The sequence below is a fragment of the Poromitra crassiceps genome, assembly GCF_964638095.1.
Source record: "Poromitra crassiceps genome assembly, chromosome: 15".
Lineage (NCBI taxonomy): Eukaryota > Metazoa > Chordata > Actinopteri > Beryciformes > Melamphaidae > Poromitra > Poromitra crassiceps.
The window spans coordinates 15141224-15161057 of NC_139634.1; the positions used below are offsets into that span (position 1 = coordinate 15141224).

A 19834-nucleotide genomic window follows, 5' to 3' on the forward strand; every position below is an offset into this window, starting at 1 on the left:
GAGACTTGAGAACAATAGGAGATAGATGTGATAAATTGCTTGGAAAAAATACTAGTAAAAGGGCCAAGGGGAGACGACATCAGCACAAAACAGAGGCCACTATTACTCAAATTGCATGAAGTTCAGCACCAAGGACAGAGAAACAAAATAACACATGAGTGGGGACAGACTGTGAAAGCAATTTTCCACACAAGGAAATGAAGAATGAATCGGAATCTGAAAAGTGTTTTGCATGAGGCCTGAGACCACACATTGAAATCTAAAGACTCAGTCAGCATTGGTATAAAAAGCATGGGATGGAAACCCAAAACGGTTGATTATATTGGCCTAGAGAGGGAGAAGGCCAATAAAAAAGAAATATATTAAACGAAACTGACTAAGCAGGTTTAACAGAAATTATCCAATTGAAATCTGAAACCATGCTCCTACCTCTGGGGAACCATCAGACTCTCCAAACGCCTCAGCAAAGTCAGATGGACTTTTCCTCAGAGTCTGGTCAGCTGGCAGTGTGTTGTCATTGTAAGAGCTGAGGAACTTGAAGTCACTGGTTCTAGAACCCGTTGTCAAGTAGGCGTCATAATTGTAAGTGCTGCGTAAAGTTCCTGTGCCGTCAACATCTGCGTAATTGGGTGGGAGATAAGCGCTGGGGATGGCGACCGTACCGTCAAACAACAGTCTGGGCTTTCTCCTGCGACAAAACCTCACACCCAGGATGACAATAATGAAAGTCAGGAAAAAGGTGGAGACGGACACCAGCGCAATGATCAGATAAGAGGTCAGCTTGGAGTTGCTCTCATCATAAGACATATCCTTCAGTTCTGGCACTTCAGCCAAGTTATCAGAAATAAGTAAATACATGGAACAGGTGGCAGAGAGAGAGGGCTGTCCGTTATCTTTCACTGACACAATAAGGTTCTGTTTCATGCTGTCAGATTCAGAAATGTCCCGCTGTGTCCTGATCTCTCCGCTGTGGAGACCAATAGTGAAAAGTCCCGGATCAGTGGATTTGACTATATGATAGGACAGCCAGGCGTTCTGTCCGGAGTCCGCGTCCACCGCTATCACCTTGGACACCAGAGAGCCTCCGTGCGCAGCTTTGGGGACCAGCTCGGTAATGAAGGAGTTGCCCTCCGGGGCGGGGTACAGTATCTGTGGACTGTTGTCATTCACATCCGTTATGAAGATACTGACAGTCACGTTGCTGCTGAGCGGAGGAGAACCGTTGTCTCTGGCCATCACGTGGACTTTAAAGCTTCTGAACTGTTCATAATCAAACGCCCTCACAGCGTGGATCACCCCCGTGTCTCCGTTAACGGACATATAGGAGGCCACCGGGGCACCGTTCACCTCTCCAGGTAAAAGAGAATAAATCACCGTACCGTTTTGTCTCCAGTCTGGGTCTCGAGCAGTAACGGAGCATAAAGTGAAGCCAGGCTTGTTATTTTCAGTCACGTGGGCGATGTAGGACTGTTCCTCAAAAACAGGCGGGTTGTCGTTGACGTCAGCAACAGATAACTGAACAGTTTTAGAGGAGGACAGAGGAGGAGAGCCCTCGTCGGTGGCAGTGATTGTAATGTTGTAATCAGACACTAGTTCACGGTCCAGTTGGCCCGTGGTCACCAGAGAATAGTAGTTTTTGATGGAGGGAACCAACTTAAATGGGACGTGTTGTTGAATAGAGCAGCGGACCTGTCGGTTATTCTCAGAGTCTCTATCCTGCACGTTAATGATCCCCACCTCTGTACCAGGTGACACATTCTCTGGTATGTTGTTATTCAGAGATTTCAGACTGATCACCGGGGCGTTGTCATTTATATCCGTAATCTCAATTATTAATGTTGCGTGTGACGCCAATCCAAGACCATCTTTAGCGCTAATCTGCATTTCATATGACGACTCTTTTTCAAAATCTATAGATCCAGCCACTCTAATGTCTCCTGTTTTAGGGTTTAGTGAAAATGCATTGCTATTTCCATCAGAAACATGATCAAACACATAGGTAACTTCGCCATTCACACCCTCGTCTGCATCAGTAGCACTGACTGTAAGCACTACAGTATCAAGGGGAGAGTTTTCAGGCAAGCTGGCTTTATAAACGGCCTGGCTAAACACCGGTACGTTATCATTAGCATCCAGTACAGTGACGCGTATGACTACAGTGCCTGATCTCTGAGGAGAACCACCATCGAATGCGGTAAGCAAGAGCATAATCTCCTGTCTTTCTTCCCTGTCCAATTCTTTGTCTAACACTAATTCACAATATTTTCTTCCTCCAGCTTTAGTGTTTACATTTAATTTGAAATGGTCATTCTGTTGAAGTGTATAGCCCTGAACACCATTTTCTGCAATGTCTCCATCGTGCGCCTCATCCAGAAGAAAACGTGCACCCTTGTCTGCTGATTCACGAATTTCAATTTTTACTAAATCATCTTTAAACTGCGGCGAGTTGTCATTAATATCTTGAACACGGATACTGATGCGGTGCAGTTCTAATGGATTTTCCAGAATTAGTTCCTGTTTCAAAACACACGATGCCTTTTTCGCACAAAGCCCTTCTCTGTCAATCCTTTCATGTACAGTCAAGTCTCCGGTATTTGGATTAAGACCACAGTGCTGAACGTTATTACCTTCAATATCAATACGGGCTTTGCGAGCAGACAGTCTGCCCACTTCAAGTCCTAGATCCTTGGCTATATTCCCAATCACAGATCCTCGTTTCATCTCCTCCGGAATAGAGTAGCTCACGTCTCCATAGGCAGAGTGCAAAATAAGAAAAATAAATGCAACGCCATGACGGTGTAGCGCAACTCTATTGTGTCTCATCATTACAATGAGAAGGCCCAAGACAAATTCAAGTCTGCTCCTCGATGTATTCCAAAATATATCACCGATATTTTTCTGGTTTTATCCAATACACAAAAGTCGTTATGTTGCTGTAGTGTAGTGAGAAGCTTCCCCACTCAAATGCAGCACACGCCTACCGAAATGTCGCTTTGTATTCGTCCACACCAATGTGGAGGGTGGTTGTGCCTCCTACCAGTTGGTACATAGCGACATCAAGAGCATTTTTCAGATATAACACTGCAATGTAAGGTTTTTCTCATGTAATAAATTAAACATAATCGAATGGTATGAGAGCCCCTTTGAAGTCAGTGAATCTAAGCCCGAATAGAAAATTGGCTTGCTTTACCATCCGCGGTAATACAAGATATAACATGTTTTCATCGCACTTGTAATACAATGATGAAAGTGAAGATGAATAAAACATGTATTAATATTAAATATGCGTATGTGGATACAAAGAACCTCATCATGTTCCAAACAAATTTAACCACAGTTAGCTGGGCAACATGTAACCTCATAAAACTACTCCATATGAGGCAAGAAGAATGGAGAGGAAACAATTGTCAATGTGAGCATAACAAATTATTAACTTTTTCCTTAGATTAATGGTGCCTTTTCTTACAAATCCATATAGTTCTATACAATTTTGACAAAACGCTGACACCATGTTCATAATCGTCATAACACTCCCATAATGATCCAATTTGATGGCCATAGCCTACACCTTGATCAAGTAATTGAAAACGTTGTCCTAACTTTATTCAAATATGCTTATTTTGGACCAACCATCTGAAGCTGATATCCTTCTTTTCTGATTTCACGTCTCCCTCGCTCGTCTCTAATGCAACTGTGCCCATCCGTTTCCATGGGCAACAATCAAAAAATACAATGAGGTGCTGCTAAAACAAAAATATCACACCTGCTCATTTTCAAATTGTGCATGACGTTACACTAATATCCAGAAAGATTAGAACAGTTCTAAATCAGTATTTATTGAAAGAGCCAAGTTCAGAATGTGAGCATATTCATTTAAAAAGTTTTAGCAATAGGAAAAACGACGTCATGAGAAGAAAATAGAGTCATCTTGTGTAAAGACAACCCGCAACAAATGCATCAAACGCATTTCAGCACCAATGCAGATAAACTAAACCCGGATGCATATTTGTTAGACGGCAGGCCCACGTCAAAGCAGACAGACAGACAGATCGACTGAAAATAAATATATAAGAAACTGACTATAGCCTCCTTGTTGTCTGACACATTAACAACATGAAATGAAATATTACCACACCGCGGGTGGGTAAGTTGTTCGTCAAAGGCGCAAGCGGTTATAGTGTTCAGTATAAGGACAGAGACACGGGAAATAATACTAGAATTATTCCAAGACAAAGTGTAGATAGATGGGGATAATTGATATGAAGAACACATCAGACATGTCAGAATGACAACCAGACAAATTCGTAGGAATTGATCACTGAAATAATAATAATAATAATAATAATAATAATTATTATTATTATTATTATTATTATTATTATTATTATTATTATTATTATATTAATAATAATGATATTGATGATATTATTAATAATAATAATAATAATAATAATAATAATAATAATAATAATAATAATAATAATAATAATAATAATAATAATAATAATTTAATAACTTTTGCTCAATTTAAATGTGAACCTTGCTCCTACCTCCGGGGAACCATCAGACTCAGCAAACGCCTCAGCAAAATCAGATGGACTTTTCCTCAGAGTCTGGTCAGCTGGCAGCGTGTTATCATTGTAAGAGCTGACGAACTTGAAGTCACTGGTTCTAGAACCCGTTGTCAAGTAGGCGTCATAATTGTAAGTGCTGCGTAAAGTTCCTGTGCCATCAACCTCTGCGTAATTGGGTGGGAGATAAGCGCTGGGGATGGCGACCGCTCCGTCAAACAACAGTCTGGGCTTTCTCCTGCGACAAAACCTCACACCCAGGATGACAATAATGAAGGTCAGGAAAAAGGTGGAGACGGACACCAGCGCGATGATCAGATAAGAGGTCAGCTTGGAGTTGCTCTCATCATAAGACAAATCCTTCAGTTCTGGCACTTCAGCCAAGTTATCAGAAATAAGTAAATACATGGAACAGGTGGCAGAGAGAGAGGGCTGTCCGTTATCTTTCACTGACACAATAAGGTTTTGTTTCATGCTGTCAGATTCAGAAATGTCCCGCTGTGTCCTGATCTCTCCGCTGTGGAGACCAATAGTGAAAAGTCCCGGATCAGTGGATTTGACTATATGATAGGACAGCCAGGCGTTCTGTCCAGAGTCCGCGTCCACCGCTATCACCTTGGACACCAGAGAGCCTCCGTGCGCAGCTTTGGGGACCAGCTCGGTCATGAAGGAGTTGCCCTCCGGGGCGGGGTACAGTATCTGAGGAGAGTTGTCATTCACATCCGTTATGAAGACACTGACGGTCACGTTGCTGCTGAGCGGAGGAGAACCGTTGTCTCTGGCCATCACGTGGACTTTAAAGCTTCTGAACTGTTCATAATCAAACGCCCTCACAGCATGGATCACCCCCGTGTCTCCGTTAACGGACAGATAGGAGGCTACCGGGGCACCGTTCACCTTTCCAGGTAAAAGAGAATAAATCACTGTACCGTTTTGTCTCCAGTCTGGGTCTCGAGCAGTAACGGAGCATAACGTGGAGCCAGGTTTGTTATTTTCAATCACGTGGGCGCTGTAGGACTGTTCCTCAAACACAGGTGGGTTGTCGTTGACATCAGCAACAGATAACTGAACAGTTTTAGAGGAGGACAGAGGAGGAGAGCCCTCGTCGGTGGCAGTGATTGTAATGTTGTAATCAGACACTAGTTCACGGTCCAGTTGACCCGTGGTCACCAGAGAATAGTAGTTTTTGATGGAGGGAACCAGCTTAAAGGGGGCGTTTTGCTGAATGGCGCAGCGGACCTGTCTGTTATTGTCAGAGTCTCTATCCTGCACGTTAATGATGCCCACCTCTGTATCAGGTGACACGTTCTCTGGAATGGGATTAGTCAGTGATTTTATATACATGACTGGGGCGTTGTCATTTACATCTGAAATGTCAATGATCACCGTCGCATATGATGCCAACCCAAGGCCGTCTGTTACCCTAATTCGAAGTTCATATGAGGACTCTTCCTCATAATCTATTGGCCCATTAACTTTCACTTCGCCTGTTTTTTCATCGAGGGAAAATACATTACTATCATCTGAGACATGCTCAAGTTCATATCTCACTTCACCGTTAAATCCTTCATCAGCATCAGTAGCACTGACTGTAACTACTACAGTATCTAGGGAGTTTTCAGGCAGACTCACTTTATATACAGCCTGGCTAAATACTGGGGCGTTATCATTAGCATCCAGTACAGTGACTTGAACGGTTACAGTACCTGATCTCTGTGGAGAGCCACCATCCAGAGCTGTAAGAATAACATTTACTTCCTGATCATTTTCACGATCTAATTCTTTTTCCAACACCAATTCACAGCGCCTTCGACCACCTGCCTTTGTGTCAACATTCAAAACAAAGTGATCATTCCTTTGTAGAGTATAGCCTTTGACACCATTATCACCAATATCCGCATCATGAGCTTCATCTAAGGAAAAACGAGCTCCTTTGTCTGTCGATTCACGGATTTCCAGCTTAATTATCTCCCTTTTAAATGCCGGAGCGTTGTCGTTAATATCTTGGATATGCAGACTAACGCGATGCAGCTCCAATGGGTTCTCCAATACAAGCTCCAGTTTTAAGACGCATGAAGGCTTTTGGCCACAAAGCGCTTCTCTGTCGATCCTCTCGCCTACAATCAAATCTCCCTTACTCAGGTTGATGTCACAGTATCGTTTTCTCTTCCCTTCAGTATCAATACGGGCCTTTCGAGCAGACAGTCTGCTCACATCCAGCCCAAGATCCTTGGCGATATTTCCAATAACAGATCCTTGTTTCATCTCTTCTGGAAAAGAATAGCTGATGTCCCCGTAAGCGGAATACAGTGTCGAAAGGATCACAGAAAAGCTGACGGCAAGGCCTGCTAACGGGAATCCTTTGTATCCCATCTTTGAAGCAAATAAGTGGAAGTCCTCTTTCAGGGATAAATTACATAAAAAATGTCTTCAAAATCAGAGGAATTGAAGCCTCTTAGCAAATACCGCAAGCACAACAATTGCATTCAAGTGGCGTTTTTCTCCTTCCCGATCAAGGTTTGTAAGATGCACTTAGCATGCAGAGAGAAGGAGAGGTGGAGGCTCTCTATCTCGGTCTATGGTGAACAGCGACACTATGAGGATCCCTGGGAAATCACACAGTATGCAATGTTACGGAACGGCAAATTAATAATATATAGTAACACCACTCTAACAAAGCTGAGGCGTATCTCCAGCACAATAATAACAATAACACATCTAAATAGCGTGGATCGTTTAAAAAATGAACAGTCACTTCAGCTGCTCCAACTTTTAAGATGGAGAATTATTTCAGCACCATGGAGAGAGACAATGAATTCGAAAAACATCTCACCATAAAAAGACAGCCGCAGATGCATCCAATGAAGTTTAGATTTGAGAACTTTAACTTATAGCCTCGTCGAAAATGTTTATTTATTTTGTTCAAGACAGTTTCCAGAAGCAAGAAAATATTTCATTTACACGGACAAACCAACCAACACAAAATATTGTTTGCATATACCATACAAACCACATTAATTAAATAACTGTGCAAATATAAAAATGAATTAAAATAATAAGGATATCATAGCCCTCCCTACCGTGGAGATCCCTCCACCTCAACGAAATGTACGGCTATTGATGTCTAAAACAGTGGAATATATGCCATTTGACCTATAACAATTAAGTCGAAATGGACACAAAAGAAAAACAGCACCTGTCACCTGTGACTATCTCCATCGGAAGATTGTTTCAGTACCACGGACAAAGATAATTTAAATGGGAAACAAATAATGAACAGCAGAAAATATGTTCCGTAACAAAACCACCTTTTGGCGACCTGCCACACCCAAAACCATGCCGCCTTTGGACAATCGATATGAAAAATATTTTTGCTCCTAACAGGGAGTAAATGGACGCAGTTCTAACAAGTAATGGATATTTTTCTACCATTTATACTACAAAGAATAAGCTAATAATACAGTAGAGGATGTTAACATTTAATTCATTCAGTTATAACTTGCAAGCATAGTTTAGGAGATATCAGGAGTCTCCAAAACCCTTCCCAAACTGGGTAATTTCTTTAACTAGCATTAGGCCTGCAGTGCACGTTCACTCACTCATGCACTCACTCACTCACTCACTCACTCACTCACTCACTCACTCCTTTTATGCCCTGGGCTGCTGTGACATTGTGATCTATACTGCTTTAAACTGCAAGAATCAGATCATCTTTTACCAACCCTGCTTTTACACACGAGCCATATGCAGCACCATGGATAGAGGCAGAAAAAAAACCCAGCTTCGTACTGCCAACACTCAACACTTTGGAAACAGCAGCAACTCTATTTTGACAGTGTTCACATTTAAACGATACTATCCATAATTTGTAAAGGAAGGCAGAGACTGTTGTGTTTCAAATGTCCAGGAAGCAAGTGTAAGGGTTTCCCATAACTGTGACATGGCGGATTTTAAATTACTAGAAATATTGCGCGCTACACACACTCAATTTCTAGGGAGACTGGAGAAACTACCTTTAACTCACCCATATAATCTTCTCCATATTGATTGATGTATTTATTAAGGTGTCATGCACATTGCTGTGCCCAGCCCACATGGGCTTACAGGACACACAGAGAATACAGCATTAAGAACAATGTATAAAACAATACAATAAAAACGTCACAGCAACAGTACATTCAAAACAACGACGTGAAGCAACACATTGCTCAGACCCACAGAAACAGATCGGTACATCACTCTCCAAACAAAATGTTTTGTCTTTGCTCCCATGCCTGGCAGATAAAGTTTGCAGTGAGAAAGATACTTTTTTTTAAACATAACTTGAGTTTCTCGTAGTCGTCCAACTCAAAAAAGTCAGCATAAATTGAAGACATTTTACTAAAAAGTACGACCCTTGCCTCATCATAAGCAGTACAGCAGAACAAGAAATGAGTCTCGTTTTCAATCTCCTGTAGTTCACATACTAGACAAAGTCTATCTTCTTCAGGGGTAGCTTTGAGTCTACCAGTTTCTAGTGATAAGGGAAGAGTTCCCGAGCGTAACTGTGCACACAGATATCTTTTTTGTCTGTTTAAGTCAAATTACACATAGGGTTCCACACAGTAAATGTCTTTTATGAGGCGATAGGTTCGTAGTTTTGGTTTATGCCATAGGTCGGCAGACCATTTGTTATTCATAGTCATACGTGTGTCACAGATTAACCTGTTATGAAAAAAAAATGACAGATCGTTTGAGTAAAACAAGGCTTTCAATTAATTTGCACATGGATGACCATGAACGATGTCCCAGTTAAAAATCTTTTTAGTTAATCTCTGGTCAGACATTCTCACCAGTCTATTCCAGAGTCGGAGCATTTGAACTTTGTGTCTGATGTTTGGGGGTTCCCAACCCATATCACCACTAATGGCCAAAACTGGAGTGAGTTTATGGACCATACAGTACTCCCACCATAGCCTCAGCCAGGAAGATGACATCGCTGATGACATCACAATTGCTCGAGTGACATCACTGATGACATCAATGATGACATCACAATTGTTCAAGTGACATGACTGATGACATCACTTCCGTCACAAATCGTGACAGACACCGCTCGGATAGACAGACAGACAGACAGACAGAGCCCACTTATAAGCAAATTTTAACCAAGAAGACAAGAAGATAAAATTAGTTCATAGTTTTAACATTGAGTAAGACAAATCCATCCATCCATCCATGGTCAACTGCTTATCTGGGATCGGGTCACAGAGGTAGCGGTTCCAGCAGGGGACCCCAAACTTCCCTTTCCCTGGCCACATTAGACAGCTCTGACTGGGGGATCCCGAGGCATTCCCAGGCATAATCTCTCTATCTAGCCCTCGGTCTGCACCATGGTCTCCTCCAAGCTGGATGTGCCTGGAACACATACCTAGGGGGGCAACCAGGTGGCATCCTCACCAGATGCCCAAACCCCATCAACTGGTTCCTTTCTACATGAAGGAGCAGCAGCTCTACTCCGAGTCCATCACGGATGACTGAACTTCTCATGGGAGATGTCAGCCACCCTCCTGAGAAAACGCATTTTCGTCCGCTTGTATCTGCAATCCTGTTCCTTCATGACCATATGTGGGTAGGAACGAAGATCGACTGGTAGATTGATTGCTTTGCCTTCTGGCTCAGCTCTCTTTTCGTCACAATGGTGTGGCAAAGTGAATGCAATACCGATCCCACTGCTCCAGCCCATCTCCCATCCATCTATTCTAATCCATCCAAATCCATCTAATCAAATATCTTTGAAATGTTATCTCTAAGATAAGAAATGTATGGGTGGGCTATAATAAGCATCAAATAATATAAAACCAGAGTAGAGTCACATGGTTTTGTAGCAGTTTTGAGACTGTTTTCTGTTAATCCAGCAGGTGATTTTCTTCCTCACACAGAAGTCCATATACAAACTAACTCACAAAAAACACAGAACAATATTGCAAAACCATATTGCAAATCAGTGATTACCCACACCTCTCATATAGCAAAACTTCCAAAGCTAATGGGGAAAACATGTCACACATAGGGACAACTGAAGGGGAAAGTAATGCATTCAACGCAAATGAAATTGAGGAATACAGGCATGGGTGGCATTGTTTCGATGTGATAAATATCATGGTATGCCACAAGAACAAATGTGTGGTCTAAAAGAGATAATATAACTACTCATGTCTCAAAAATTGTCTGAAGTTTGGATGCATCTCTACATGTTGGTGGGGCCACGCCACTGGAAAACTTGAAAGGAGGATATACCAAAACATAAGCTTACATTGAAGCCTACCTTCAGAGACTCGCCTGACCAACCAAACATCTGTTTTACTTTTGTAGCCTATACTGTGGTAACTGAAACCATAAAATGGAATGGAAACGACTCCAACCAAGGTCAAAAGCCATTAAAATAAACAAATGCTTATAAAACAGCAAGGTTTGGACAAACCAAAACTGTTGCTTGTGGACACTACAGAGCTTTCCCCAATAAGCAACCTGCAAATTGTCTGACACAGCAAGTTTTACAAATCTGAAACGTCATGCTCCTACCTCTGGGGAACCATCAGAATCATCTCCAAACACCTCAGCAAAGTCAGATGGACTTTTCCTCAGAGTCTGGTCAGCAGGCAGTGTGTTGTCATTGTAAGATGTCACAAACTTGAAGTCACTGGTTCTAGAACCCGTTGTCAAGTAGGCGTCATAATTGTAAGTGCTGCGTAAAGTTCCTGTGCCGTCAACCTCTGCGTAATTGGGTGGGAGATAAGCGCTGGGGATGGCGACCGCTCCATCAAACAACAGTCTGGGCTTTCTCCTGCGACAAAACCTCACACCCAGGATGACAATAATGAAGGTCAGGAAAAAGGTGGAGACGGACACCAGCGCGATGATCAGATAAGAGGTCAGCTTGGAGTTGCTCTCATCATAAGACATATCCTTCAGTTCTGGCACTTCAGCCAAGTTATCAGAAATAAGTAAATACATGGAACAGGTGGCAGAGAGAGAGGGCTGCCCGTTATCTTTCACTGACACAATAAGGTTCTGTTTCATGCTGTCAGATTCAGAAATGTCCCGCTGTGTCCTGATCTCTCCGCTGTGGAGACCAATAGTGAAAAGTCCCGGATCAGTGGATTTGACTATATGATAGGACAGCCAGGCGTTCTGTCCGGAGTCCGCGTCCACCGCTATCACCTTGGACACCAGAGAGCCTCCGTGCGCAGCTTTGGGGACCAGCTCAGTCATGAAGGAGTTGCCCTCCGGGGCGGGGTACAGTATCTGTGGACTGTTGTCATTCAAATCCGTTATGAAGACACTGACGGTCACGTTGCTGCTGAGCGGAGGAGAACCGTTGTCTCTGGCCATCACGTGGACTTTAAAGCTCCTGAATTGTTCATAATCAAATGCCCTCACAGCGTGAATCACCCCCGTGTCTCCGTTAACGGACAGATAGGAGGACACCGGGGCACCGTTCACCTTTGCAGGTAAAAGAGAATAAATCACTGTACCGTTTTGTCTCCAGTCTGGGTCTCGAGCAGTAACGGAGCATAAAGTGGAGCCAGGTTTGTTATTTTCAGTCACGTAGGCGCTGTAGGACTGTTCCTCAAACACAGGTGGGTTGTCGTTGACATCAGCAACAGATACCTGAACAGTTTTAGAGGAGGACAGAGGAGGAGAGCCCTCATCGGTGGCAGTGATTGTAATGTTGTAATCAGACACTAGTTCACGGTCCAGTTGGCCCGTGGTCACCAGAGAATAGTAGTTTTTGATGGAAGGAACCAGCTTAAAAGGGACGTTTTGCTGAATGGAGCAGCGGACCTGTCTGTTATTCTCAGAGTCTCTATCCTGCACGTTAATGATGCCCACCTCTGTACCAGGTGACACATTCTCTGGGATGGGATTAGTCAAAGATTTCAAATAGATTACAGGTGTGTTGTCATTTACATCAGTGATCTCAATATTTACCGTTGTGTATGATGATAACCCTAAACCATCCTTTGCTTTAATGCGCAATTCATATGTTGTAACAGTTTCAAAATCAATGGTACCCTTTACTCTGATTTTTCCTGTTTTACGGTCAATCCTAAAAACATTCCTTACATCCTCTGAAACATGCCCGAAATCATAAGTTACATCTCCATGTACTCCTTCATCTGCATCAGTAGCAGTTACTGTTAACACTACTGTATCTAGAGGAGAGTTTTCAGGCAGACTTGCTTCATAGGAGGCCTGGCTAAACACTGGAGCATTATCATTAGCATCCAGTACAGTGATGTGTATGAGTACAGTACCTGATCTCTGTGGTGTGCCACTATCAGTAGCTGTGAGGAGTAAATTAATCTCATGTTGTTTCTCCCGATCAAGCTCTTTTTCAAGAACAAGCTCGATACTATTTCCATTAACAGCCAGAAGAAAATTATCATTATTTTCCAGATTGTATCCCTGAACTGAGTTTTGTCCTACATCAGCGTCACGTGCCTCCTCTATCAAGAAACGAGCTCCTTTTACTGCTGACTCACTAATTTCAATATGGATGGATTCTTCATTAAATAGCGGGGAGTTGTCGTTTATATCTTGAACATGCAGACTGAAACGATGCAGCTCCAGAGGATTCTCCAACACAAGTTCATGTTTTATAACACACGAGGCCTTTTTCGCACAAAGCCCCTCTCGGTCAATCCTGTCGGCAACAATCAAATCTCCGTTACTTAGGTTGATGTCGCAATACCGTTTGTGATTCCCTTCGGTATCAATACGGGCGTTTCTAGTGGATAGATTGCCCGTCTGCAGGCCGAGATCCTTCGCTATATTCCCAATAACAGATCCGCGTTTCATCTCCTCTGGAAAAGAATAGCTCACATCTCCATATACGCAATGCCACGGGAGCAAGAAAACGAAGCAGCACATGATGGTGAATCCTTTGCGCCCCATTGTAGATTTAAATTTTATAGAGTGGTTTCCACTGAGGTGACCCAATATAAGGGCTCGCTATGCAATCAACGAAAACCGACAGCTATCCGCACAGCTATTGTGTCTGCAGCCTCGCCAGTCAACAGCAACTCAAGAATGACTGTATTCATCTACACATCAGAGACTGGAGGAATGGAAATTTGTCGTGTAGACAGGGCAGATAGCGACACCGTGAGTGGAGTTAAGAAATAACAGGCAATATAGGCTAAATTTGTTCCCTGAATCATGATATTAAAAAACAATGAAATTAGTTCTACTTAGATAGATTTATAAACTAGATAGCCTACTCAAACGAATTATTGTAGATATTCATCAAGTAAAACAGCATAATTCCAGGGAATGCATGACTGCAAGTTATTTGGTTGTTGTTGGTTGTTGTTATTGTTGTTGTTAATCATCATCATTATTATTATTATTATTATTATTGTCATTATTGCAATTATTAGTAGTAATATAGTAGTAGTAGTAGTAGTAGTAGTAGTCATTTATTTATTTATTTATTTATTTATTTATTTATTTATTTATTTATTTATTTATTTATTTATTTATGTATTTATTTTACTTGTAACTGTTATCAAAACGCAATCAATTACTTGTCCTGTTATAATCAGGTCTTGTTTAGACTGCAGGAGATTCGGATGCATTGCAAGGAAAGAGAACCATTATCGTGGATGAAAAAAATATTCTCCGAAGGCCAACGCGCTGCAAACAAACAACGGTCAAAGGTCGCTTCCAACTCAAAATGGGATCACGTGGCGTGAGATCTAACTACTCACTGGTCGTGATGCTGCCATTAAATCATTCCATTGGAAGGAAACAGAACAACACGCACATGGGGGAGAAGCGCACGTTCCAAAAAAGTGCAATAGCATTGATCATTCTAGGCATAAAACGCCCTCCGTAATCCCATCACTTCACTCCAATCTGAAAGAACATGCATTCATGGCAAACCGTTTTAAAAGTGCATTGATACTGTAGGTATGAATCAATGCATGAAGTCAAGTCAAGTCAAGTCAAGTTTATTTATATAGCCCTAATTCACAAGCATGTCTCAGAGGGCTTCACAGAAAGTATGTCTAGCTAATTCTAGCTAACACACAGTAACAAGAATATACAGAATAAAGATAACATTTGAACAATTGATAATATAGAAAATATAGGAATGAGGGGAGAGCAGAGGAGAGCGCAGGAGAAGGGAGAATAGCAGGGGGAATGTGAGAGAGTGATGGGGTGGGGAGGGTATAGGAGGTGGGGAGGAGCAAGAGGAGAGAGCAGGAGAGGGGAAGGGAGGGGAGGTGTGGGGGAGAAGAGAGCAGGGGGAGGGAGGAGGTGGGGAGAGAATGAGCAATATAGACGGAGGAGAGGGGGGAGGTGGGGAGAAGATAGGAATGTGGAGAAGGAGAGATGGGGGTGCAGGGGAGGGAGAGCCAGGGTAGAGAAGCAGGGGGAGCGTCCCACATCCCCCCCCCCCCCCCAGAGAGGGCAGAGAGGAGGAGAGAACAGAGAAGGAGAGGTGGGAGGGTGCAGGGGAAGGAGTGCAGGGGGAGAGGAGGAGAGAACAGAGAAGGAGAGGTGGGAGGGTGCAGGGGGAACGCGGGAGGAGGAGGCGGGGGAGGGAACAGACCTATCCGCCCCCTCCTCCCCCCCCCCCCCGAGAGGACAGAGGGGAGGAGAGAGCAGAGAAGGAGAGGTGGGGGGTGCAGGGGAAGGAGTGCAGGGGGAATGTGAGAGAGGGGAGAGGACAGGGAGGAGGAGAGAACAGAGAAGGAGAGGTGGGAGGGTGCAGGGGAGGGAGAGCAGGGGGAACGTGGGAAGGGGCGGCGGGGGAGGGAAGAGCATGGAAAGAGAGGGTGCGGGGGGGGGGAGTGGGAAATGTGGGAGAGTGGGGAACAGGAGGGGGAAGAAGGGAAAGGAGCGGGGGAAAGAGAAAGAGATGGGGGGGGGGGAGATCAGACAACTGACTACTCTAAGCATTAACCAGAGCTAACTGGGACATAGTATCTAGCTAGTCTACAGCCTAATCTGGCCTATCCTACTCTGCTCTAGTCTGATCTTTGCCTGAACACTAACAGGTCAGCCTTAGGCTGTAGCTAATCTATCGCCTACCTAAACTGTTCTAAACCAACCGGCAGCTCAAGCATGATATGCGTGATATGCGACGCAACATCAGACAAGTAGCAAACTGACGAGACAGAGATAGATAGATAGACAGATAGACAGATAGACAGATAGATAGATAGATAGATAGATAGATAGATAGATAGATAGATAGATAGATAGATAGATAGATAGATAGATAGATAGAGCGAGCTCGGAATCCCTTTAACCCGTTGAAAAAAGTCAATCAGAATCAACAATATGCACAACTGGCATATGCCTAAATCTAAGGTGTTCAGACAACGTCATTGCCAGTTGGATAAGGAATATCAATAACACGGTTTCAAGGACAAAAAAAGGTGTAGTCAAAAATTGCGTTTGAAATAATTAGGTGACTTATTTGAGAAAAGTCGATGCACTGTTTATAATTGGGTTATTCATGGGGTGTCCCAATGAAGTCAATATAGCAATTAAAACATTTGTTTATGAACAGCATTTGGAGTTTGGACAAACAAAAACAGTTGTTTCTATTCACCATACAGTAACAGACCAATAAAAACGCTGTCAACATGATAAGACAAGAAATTCGGATTAAAGAGATGAAACACATTTCAGCACCAAGGACAGAGCAACTCAAAACCGCATGCAGTAGGAGTAGTACTCTAAAAAAGCCCGCCTACACATGATCCGCGGTAAGACAGAATACAAATAGCTGGAGATAACTATGGATGGGGGGGTCAGAATGACAAGCAGACTAATCCTTGATTGATACACATTGAGCACTGAATTAGCTCTCAAGGCAAAGTGCAGACCACAAAATTACATAACAGGGGCAGCGTCTGAGGGAAATATTCACCTACACCTACTGGTAAGTTTCAAAAGAGCCTCGAAAAGTTTGATAAATCTTGCTAAATAGAAATCTGAAACCTGCTCCTACCTCTGGGGAACCATCAGAATCTCCAAACGCCTCAGCAAAGTCAGATGGACTTTTCCTCAGAGTCTGGTCAGCAGGCAGTGTGTTGTCATTATAAGAGCTGACAAACTTGAAGTCACTGGTTCTAGAACCCGTTGTCAAGTAGGCGTCATAATTGTAAGTGCTGCGTAAAGTTCCTGTGCCATCAACCTCTGCGTAATTGGGAGGGAGATAAGCGCTGGGGATGGCGACCGCTCCATCAAACAACAGTCTGGGCTTTCTCCTGCGACAAAACCTCACACCCAGGATGACAATAATGAAGGTCAGGAAAAAGGTGGAGATGGACACCAGCGCGATGATCAGATAAGAGGTCAGCTTGGAGTTGCTCTCATCATAAGACATATCCTTCAGTTCTGGCACTTCAGCCAAGTTATCAGAAATAAGTAAATACATGGAACAGGTGGCAGAGAGAGAGGGCTGTCCGTTATCTTTCACTGACACAATAAGGTTCTGTTTCATGCTGTCAGATTCAGAAATGTCCCGCTGTGTCCTGATCTCTCCGCTGTGGAGACCAATAGTGAAAAGTCCCGGATCAGTGGATTTGACTATATGATAGGACAGCCAGGCGTTCTGTCCAGAGTCCGCGTCCACTGCTATCACCTTGGAAACCAGAGAACCTCCGTGCGCAGCTTTGGGGACCAGCTCGGTCAAGAAGGAGTTGCCCACCGGGGCGGGGTACAGTATCTGCGGAGAGTTGTCATTCACATCCGTTATGAAGACACTGACGGTCACGTTGGTGCTGAGCGGAGGAGAACCGTTGTCTCTTGCCATCACGTGGACTTTAAAGCTCCTAAACTGTTCATAATCAAACGCCCTCACAGCATGGATCACCCCCGTGTCTCCGTTAACGGACAGATAGGAGGACACCGGGGCACCGTTCACCTCTCCAGGTAAAAGAGAATAAATCACTGTACCGTTTTGTCTCCAGTCTGGGTCTCGAGCAGTAACGGAGCATAATGTGGAGCCAGGTTTGTTATTTTCAGTCACGTAGGCGCTGTAGGACTGTTCCTCAAACACAGGTGGGTTGTCGTTGACGTCAGCTACAGATAACTGAACAGTTTTAGAGGAGGACAGAGGAGGAGAGCCCTCGTCGGTGGCAGTGATTGTAATGTTGTAATCAGACACTAGTTCACGGTCCAGTTGGCCCGTGGTCACCAGAGAATAATAGTTTTTGATGGAAGGAACTAACTTAAAAGGGACATTTTGCGTAATGGTGCAGTGTACATTTTGGTTATTTTCAGAGTCTGCATCCTGCACGTTAATGATGCCCACCTCTGTACCAGGTGACACATTCTCTGGTATGGGATTAGTCAACGATTTCAAATAGATTACAGGTGTGTTGTCATTTACATCAGTGATCTCAATATTTACCGTTGTGTATGATGATAACCCTAAACCATCCTTTGCTTTAATGCGCAATTCATATGTTGTAACAGTTTCAAAGTCAATGGTACCCTTTACTCTGATTTTCCCTGTTTTACGGTCAATACTAAAAACATTCCTCACATCCTCTGAAACATGCCCAAAATCATAAGTTACATCTCCATGTACTCCTTCATCTGCATCAGTAGCAGTCACTGTTAACACTACTGTATCTAGAGGAGAGTTTTCAGGTAGACTGGCTTCATATACAGCCTGGCTAAACACTGGAGCATTATCATTAGCATCCAGTACAGTGATGTGTATGAGTACAGTACCTGATCTCTGTGGTGTGCCACTATCAGTAGCTGTGAGGAGTAAATTAATCTCATGTTGTTTCTCACGATCAAGCTCTTTTTCAAGAACAAGCTCGATACTATTTCCATTAACAGCCAGAAGAAAATGATCATTATTTTCCAGATTGTATCCCTGAACTGAGTGTTGTCCAACATCAGCATCACGTGCCTCCTCTATCAAGAAACGAGCTCCTCTGTCTGCTGACTCGCTAATTTCAATATTGATGGATTCTTCATTAAATTGCGGGGAGTTGTCGTTTATATCTTGAACATGCAGACTGAAACGATGCAGCTCCAGAGGATTCTCCAACACAAGTTCATGTTTTATAACACACGAGGCCTTTTTCGCACAAAGCCCCTCTCGGTCAATCCTGTCTGCTACAATTAAATCTCCGTTACTGAGGTTGATGTCGCAATACCGTTTGCGATTCCTTTCGGTATCAATACGGGCCTTTCTCGTGGATAGATTCCCGGTCTCCAGGCCGAGATCCTTCGCTATATTCCCAATAACAGATCCGCGTTTCATCTCCTCTGGAAAAGAATAGCTCACATCTCCATATACGCAATGCCACGGGAGCAAGAAAACGAAGCAGCACATTATGGTGAATCCTTTGCGCCCCATTGTAGATTTAAATCTTATAGGGTTTCCACTGAGATGAGCCAATATAAGGGCTTGCTATATTCAATCAACGAAAACCGACAGCTATCCGCACAGCTATTGTGTCTGCAGCCTCGCCAGTCAACAGCAACTCAAGAATGACTGCTTGTATTCGTCTACACATCAGAGACTGGAGGAATGGGAATTTGTCGTGTAGACAGGGCAGATAGCGACACCGTGAGTGGAGTTAAGAAATAACAGGCAATATAGGCTATTTGTTCCCCGAATCATGATTTAAAAAAACTATGAAATCAGTTCTACTTAGATAGATTTATAAACTAGATAGCCTACTCAAACAAATGATTGTAGATATTCATCAAGTAAAACAGCATCATTCCTGGGAATGCATTACTGCAAGTTATTTGGTTGTTGTTGGTTGTTGTCGTTATTGTTGTTGTTGTTGTTGTTGTTGTTGTTAATCATCATCATAATCATTATTATTATTATTATTATTATTATTATTGTTGTTATTGTTATTGTTATTATTATTATTATTACTATTACTATTATTATTATTATTATTATTATTATTATTATTATTATTGTCATTATTGCAATTATTAGTAGTAATATAGTTGTTGTTGTTGTTGTTGTTGTTGTTGTTGTTGTTGTTGTTGTTGTAGTAGTAGTAGTAGTAGTAGTAGTAGTAGTAGTAGTAGTAGTTGCTATTTATTTATTTATTTATTTATTTATTTATTTATTTATTTATTTTACTTTTAACTGTTATCAAAACGCAATCAATTACTTGTCCTGTTATAATCAGGTCTTGTTTAGACTGCAGGAGATTCGGATGCATGGCAAGGAAAGAGAACCACGGTGGATGAATTTTTTTTTTATCCGA

The 19834-nt window shown here is 42.8% G+C and overlaps 2 pseudogenes across 2 annotated transcripts; both read right to left on the minus strand.

Annotated features, from left to right (window-relative positions):
* Nucleotides 1–396: 396 nt before the first annotated feature.
* LOC310790055 (protocadherin beta-16 pseudogene) lies at nt 397–6944 on the minus strand (annotated as a pseudogene). The gene is made up of 2 exons: nt 6693–6944; nt 397–2577 (listed from the first exon to the last, which is right to left on the minus strand). The product of its transcript is annotated as a protocadherin beta-16 pseudogene (transcript).
* Nucleotides 6945–11123: 4179 nt separating this feature from the next.
* On the minus strand, nt 11124–18957 carry LOC310790056 (protocadherin gamma-A11 pseudogene; annotated as a pseudogene). The gene is made up of 2 exons: nt 18318–18957; nt 11124–12871 (listed from the first exon to the last, which is right to left on the minus strand). The product of its transcript is annotated as a protocadherin gamma-A11 pseudogene (transcript).
* Nucleotides 18958–19834: the final 877 nt, after the last annotated feature.